The 7,289-nt window shown below is 43.8% G+C and overlaps 1 pseudogene; it reads left to right on the forward strand.

Moving 5' to 3' along the window:
* The first annotated feature begins 6,751 nt into the window (after positions 1-6,751).
* Positions 6,752-7,289, forward strand: part of LOC101640666 — a 4,742-nt pseudogene continuing 4,204 nt past the window's right edge.

The following is a 7,289-nucleotide window of genomic DNA, read 5'->3' on the forward strand; positions in this document are numbered from 1 at the left end:
CCTGTATGATGTCTGTAACCGGAGAACATAGCTATAGGCCCTGTATGATGTCTGCAGCCAGAGAACATAGCTATAGGCCCTGTATGATGTCTGCAACCAGAGAACATAGCTATAGGCCCTGTAAGATGTCTGCAGCCCACAGACCCTTGGTGGTTGTGAACCTCTTCATGAGACCTCTCTCTAAACAAGGGAGTTTCACCCAAAAGAGGCCCCTGGCTCCTTGCAAGAGTCTTCCACGATGAGTGGCAGATTGCAGAGAGTAGTGGACTGTGGCTTGCTGTTAGAGAGCCCTTACGGAACAAAGGACATGCTCCTGTCGCTGCTGGAGGTGTACAGTCAGGCCTTTGACACTCAGACTCTTCAGGAGACGCCCTTCCATGGGCACCTCCAATGACGGGGTGGTTCTCCAGGCCCGGTATTCCCTCTAGATTTAGAACAGCCCAGAAGGGTCCTTGAGCTCCTGACCTGTGGTGTCACCAAGGCTATCCTGGGGTCTTAAGCAGCTTGGCATCTCCCTCTGACTCACCTTCCTCCCCCAAAGCCCCTGTGAGAGGCATTGATCCCCAGCACACTCCTTAAACCATTCTATTAGCCAAGTCTCAACGTCAGCTTCCTGGAAACCACCCAAAGTGCCATGCAAGAGGACAGGCAGTCTAGGCTCGATGCCTATGGGCAGGTAGAAGTATTTAAGGTGCCCTTGCCAGCTGACTGGCATATGCTCACCCCCAAAATCAGACGGGAAGGCATTTTTTCCTTGCAGGCACCCCTAGCTAGTCATCTTCATCCCAGGTTGTTGGGAAGCCCTTGGCCCTGGCAGACCGAGTTCTCCATGCTAGCAAGTGTGCCAGGTGGCTCCCCTACCCCCAGAAGGTGCAAGCAGATTTCTCACCGTCTGCCACTGCTCATTGTTGAAGGAAAACTCCACATCTCAAACATTTGTGTGGAGGGTATTAGATCATCACCTCCCCACTAATGAAGCCAAACTGTACAAACAGAGAGCGGAACACGACAGGTTGTCTGTCTCTGCGGGTGGCAGCCCAGAAGTTGGCACCCCAGGTGTCTCTTGGGCTCGGTGCTCATGTTGCAAGATCAGCCCAATAGAGGCTGGCTGTCTAGAGACACCTTCCCCCTTCCAGGTGACGTGTGTCTTAGTGGCTGGGGACCCCCAGTCCCAGCTGGAGACTTACAGCAGCTTTCTGGGACCAGAGCAAGTCTCCACAGCATTCCGAAGGCAGCCATTGTCTTTCCGCCTTTCTCTCTTTGCTCCTGACTCTTGTGCCAGCCAAGAAGAAACAAGGGAACAGCCTGCATCCTGGTTTTTAGTATGTCACCTCTACGTGTGCGTGGGTTTTTGTTTCTATTTAAATTGAGATATAATTCACCTAGCTTCCATGCATTTACCTATTCTGGACATTTAATATAAATACAATCATATAATCTGTGGCCTATAGTGCGTAGCTTCTGTAATTTAGCAAACCGCTTTTAAAGCTCATCTATATTGTAGCATTTATCAGGACTCCATTTCTCTTTATGGTTGAGTAATACTTCATTGTGTGCATGAACTACATTTTCTTCGTCTAGTATCTATTGATGGGCATTTAAATGGTTCCCACCTTTTCACGATAGTAAAAATGTTGCAGTGAAGATCGGTGCACAAGTATCTGTTTTTGTTTCTCTTGGGTATACGCCTAGGAGCGGAATTGCTGAGTCAGATGGTAATTCTATGTTTAACTTGTTGAGAAACTACTAACCGGCATTCTGTAGTTGATATGCCATTTGACATTCCTACAAGCAATACGCAAGAATTCCAATTTCTTTACATTCTGTGTATAAATATGTAATGTTCATTATATATCATGAACACTAAGCATCTTTTCATGTGCTTATTGGTCATTTGTATATCTTCTTTGAGGAACTGTCTAGTCAAACCATTGCTCGATTTTTAATTGGGTTGCCTGTCTGTCTGTGGTTGCTGTCAACATCTTCAGATATCATGAACACTAAATTTTTATCAAGTAGATGATTTGCAAATGTTTCTCCCAATATGTAGTTGTTTTTCAGGCTCTTGATAGTGTCCTTTGATGCACAAATGTTTTTAATTTTGATGGAGTCCAATTTATCTATTTTCTTCCTTTGGTTGATATAGATCTTTGGCCTATTTTGAGTTTGTTTTCTTAAATGATGTGAAATATGGATCCAAATTCATTCTTTTTTTTCCCCATGTGAATATTCAGTTCCCATAGTGCCATTTGTCAAAAAGACGATTCTTTCTGCATAGAAGTCTTGGCATCTTTGTCAAAAAACATTTAATCGTTATTTTACACGTGGGTAGGATAGAAAATGCTGTGATTGGAGGTCAAATGGTGGCAAACTGGATATTTCAAAGATTGCCAGCACAATATCTCTCTTCTGTGGTGTGGCTTGATCAAGAAGTCAAATCTTCTTTCTCGCCCTTGAATCTGGCTGTTCTTGTATATCTCTCTCAGAACCAAGAGAATATGGCAGAAAAAGTAATTATATATCAAGAAAATGTCCCAGCCCAATCCCATTCAAGTCCATAAACCTGATCCTAGTCCATCAGTCCCTCTCCAGACTCACACTGCCACAGGCAGTGATGCCGAATGCAGGAAGATCACAGGCCAGTGGGTGCAAAGTCTTGTGGATGCAATGGCGGTGGAAGCATCACAGGGCTCTGGCAGGTCTCAGAGTGGCTTGCCATCAGGAAGGGGAAGGCAGAGAGAGAAGGATGTTCCCAAGGTCCTCCTTATGAGAGGGCCATGCCCACAAGAAGGCACTCTCAGACTGTGACCTGATTGACAGGTTGAATACCACCCCTAGACTTTTCTATATCTTCAAGTTGACATGAAATTATGTAACTACCACAGTGATGCTGGCTGACTTCCATATTTAAATCAGAAAAGGCCATGAAGCTTCTACCTAGTTCTTCTGGAACACCCACTCCAGGAAGCTGCGTCTCCTAAACCAGCCACCAGGCGAAGCCTAATCCAGGGACAGCAGCCACATATCCATACAGGTACTCCAGTGGACCATCCCAGTTGTAGTCAGTCTTTGTATTATCCTCCCCAGGGATCAGACACGAATGATGGAGTCTTCCGATGATCGAACCCACCCCCAGCATTTGAGTTTCCCCAGCTGAATGCAGATGTTGGGGAGCAGAGAAAAGATATCTCCCATATGCCCTACTCACACTCCTAATCTGCGAAGTTTGTGGACATAATAAAATGGTTTATGTATATAAACAAAATAAATACATTTATCATGGATACATGGATTTATTTCTGCATTCTCAATTTTATTCCATGGGGCTATGGTTTATGCCTGTACCAGTACTGCCTGTGTGGGTCACTGAATCCTCACACGTTGTCCTTTGTCAAGATTGTTTTGGCTATTCGGTGTCTGTGCAACCTCGCGACCTGCATATTTTTAACAAGCGCGGCAAACGTAAATGCACTAGGGGCCAAGCAGGTACCATAAGTAAGCAAGGACCGTAGGTTTCAAAATGGCATCTTAAGTTTTATTCTCTTGACACACACAATTTGCTTGCATCCTAAACACATAAAAATATTCTTCATTTCCACACAGAATTACATTCTTTCCACTTTTCTTTGTGACATGCAAGATATCTCCTAGTCTGGCCTCCTTTGCAGCCAGCAAAAGCTACGTGTCTGAGTTCCAACCATGACACACAAGCAGAAGTCAACTTGGGAGCTTCTGGGTGAGATACAAATAAAAGAAAGGCAGGTCAATACCCAACTCAACTCCAAGGCCAAGACTGTGGTGAGGGACTTGGAGCATCACATTGAAAGAAAACGTAGCCCTCAGGGTCGTATAAGTGTGGTATCTGAGAGCAAACACTTCTCACCCTAGTCTCAGCCCTACTCTCTGTGCCCCCTTTCCTCCTTCCTACTTTGAACTGGAGGTGCAATATTCAAACCTCGGTGATTATTTAGTTACTCAAAGCAAACAGATAGAAGAGAAAACAAGAAAAAGTACCGTGCTACAAACACCAGGGCAGGCAGATCAGAAGAGCCTGCTGTGGCACCTTTTTAAGGGTTCCTGTTCTGTGCAATAATCACGTTTTCATTGCTGAAGTTCCCAAAAGTTGGGCTTCCTCTTACTTTCTGCCCAAAGCATTTGTAAGATAGTGAGTTAGGCCAAGTAATTTGGTTTTTCTATTGAACAATATAAAACAGCATTTTCAAGTTTGAATAGCAAGTTGGGGACTTCATCAAAATTAAATACGTGCTTTAAAAACACTGTTAAATTAATAAAAGGGCATCTAAAGACTGGGTCAGTGGGGAAAGTGGCAGGGGTGGGAGGGGGGTACAGCTAAGGAGCCAGGTATTTGCTAAATACATCCTTGAAAAAAGCCTGGTGTCTGAACTCTAAAATGAACCCTTATAACTCAATAAGAAGACTACACATGGCCCAATTAAAATGAGCAGAATATTTTAACAGACACAGATGGTGAATAAACATCAAGAAAGGTGTTCAGCATCATTAAAAATCAAACCAAACCAAGCCAGTTTCCATTGAGTTGATTCCAGCTTAGAGTGACTATACAGGGCAAAGCCGAATTCCAACAGTTCCAAGTCTGTGATTTTTATGAAAGTAGATTGACATATCTTTCTCCCAACGTATTGATGGGTTCAAATCTCCAACTTTTTGGTTAGCAGCCAAGCACTTAACCATCACATCATCCAAGTTCCTGTTAGCATCATTAGTCAAATTCAATACCACTTCACATCCAAGAATGCAGTTAAAATGAGAAATCTCACACCACTAAACGTTGACAAGGATGCAGAGAAACCAGAGCAAATGGTAGATGGCAAATGGTATTGTCTCTTTGGAAAGCATCTTGGCAATGTCTTGTAAGGCTGCACATACATTCGCCACACACCCGGGCAACCTCATTCCTAGACATGCATAGATAGGAGCAAAGAACTATATGTAAGTATCTATAGTGGCTTTATGCATAACAGCTCAACTATCCACCAGTAATATGCAAACAGAGGTATAGCTATACAATAAAGGACTAAAAAGGTACAAGACATGACGATATGCAGTAATGTGAAGCAATTTCAAAAGCATGCTCAACAACAACATGCCAGATTCAAAAAGCTTCCTTATATAAAATTCTACATTTCTGAAATTCTGAAAAAGGTGGAATTTGCCAGGGGTAGGGTAAGAGGAAGTGACTGACAAGGGACATGAAGGAATTTGAGGGTGGTAGAGGGGGCGTTGTCTGGCAAGCTAGCCATAAGCTCAGTGGTTCAAGATCACCAGCCAGGAGATGAGGCTGTCTGTCCCAGTACATTTTACAGTCTTGGGAATAGATGATTTACCAAAAATGACATTCAAGTGGCTAACGAACATACGAACAAATGCTTATGATCATTAGCCATCCAGGAGATGCAGTCAAGCAATAATGACGTATCAACTTATGCCAACAATGACAAAAACTAAAAATCAATTCACTGCCTTTGAGTCAAGGCTGACTCACAGTGATCCAATGACAGCCTAATTAAAAAAAAAACCCCAGCATTTAAAGCCATCCCAGAAACCTGGCAAAGAAGGTCAGTGGCATCCCTGCACTTTTGTAAGGTAGCCTCTAGCCATGCCTTCCATCCAGCAAGTAAGCTCCAACTGCTTCTGTTCTCCAGCAAGCAGGGCCCCAGGTGTCCCAAAAACCTGCCAAGGAAGTCCCTGACCATTCCCATCAAGAAGGCTTCAGCTATCCCCAGGACCCGGCAAGGTAGGCCCTGGCTAGTCCTATGACACAACATCGGAAGCCCTAGCCATCTTTGACTCCAGGCATACAAGGGTCTGGTCACCCTAGCAACCCAGATAGGAAGGTCTCAGGCATCCCAGGAAGGAAGGACTCACACATCACACATCCCAGAAAGGACGGCCCTACTCATCCCCAAAGCCCAGCATGGAAGACCCTGGTCATCCCCAACTGTAGCAGGGACGGTCCTGGCCATCCCAGCAGCCCATCAAAAGTCAACTACCCCCATACAACCCCGCAGTCCACCCAAGATTTATAGCTACACCATGAAAGCAACTACCCCCACACAACCCCGCAGTCCACCCAAGATTTATAGCTACACCATGAAAGCAACTACCCCCACACAACCCCGCAGTCCACCCAAGATTTATAGCTACACCATAATGTCACAGAATGTGCAGGCAATCACAGGACATGCATACACACACACACACACACACACACACACACACACATCAAGACAACCGACACTAACAACTAAACAGTGCCCAAGCCCAAAGGATTACTCTGAAAAGGAGGCCCTGGAAGTATCAGGAAGAGCATTTGGAGAATTATATTCAGTATCTTTCAGCAGATCCTTTCAGAAGAGAGGATTGTAAAACTACAAATTCTTCACCAAATAGATCTCCATTGTAAAAATGCAATAACAGAATTAGACAATATGGTGAAAGATCTGAGTAAAGTAGAAGAAAGGGACACCTGAATTAGTCAGCTGGAAAACAATTCTTTCTAATACTACTGACGAGAGAAACAATCAACAAAAAGGCAAAGGAATCTGAAGAAAGTCCACGAATGATGTGGACACCACCAAAAGGAACAGCCTACTTCTCATTGGGACGCCGGGCAAAAATAAAATAAAAACCTACAGGAACAAATGGAGAAAATAACTATACAAGAAGTTTAGACAATCCCAAATAGTATCAACCCAAAAAGCAAAACACTATGGCATATCAAACTCTCCAGTATCACGGAAAAGGAGAGAATCCTGAGCGTAGCGAGGGAAAAAGAACAGTAGCCTACAAAGGAAAACCTGTAAGCATAAATTCAGAGTTCTCATCAGAAACAATGCAGGTAAGAAGACAAAAGAGTAACATATATAAAACCCCATCAGACTCGACTGGAAAACACTGGTAAAAGCCAACAAACAGCCCTGGAACTAACTACAGGCTTTTCTTTGTTGTTGTTTTTGTTGTTTTCTTTGTCATTGGATTTTTGTTGTTGTTGATGGGTTTTTTTTTCTTTTATTGCTTTGTTTTGCTTTGTCTTGTTTTTGTGCATGTTTTTACCTCCGCAGGTCTATCTAAATAAGATAGGCTGGATGAACAATCTAGAGGAGAAAACAATGGGACCAATGGTTTCGGAGGTACATGGGAGAGGGGGAGGTGAGGGGAAAGGAAATGGTGTTAACAAACCCAGGAACAAGAGAACAATAAGTGATCCAAATCGGTGGTGAGGAAAGTGTAGGAGGCGTGGTAGGGCG

This window comes from Echinops telfairi, unplaced genomic scaffold, assembly GCF_000313985.2.
Source record: "Echinops telfairi isolate 266 unplaced genomic scaffold, ASM31398v2 ScPeMD7_31;HRSCAF=116, whole genome shotgun sequence".
NCBI classification, from domain to species: Eukaryota; Metazoa; Chordata; class Mammalia; order Afrosoricida; family Tenrecidae; genus Echinops; species Echinops telfairi.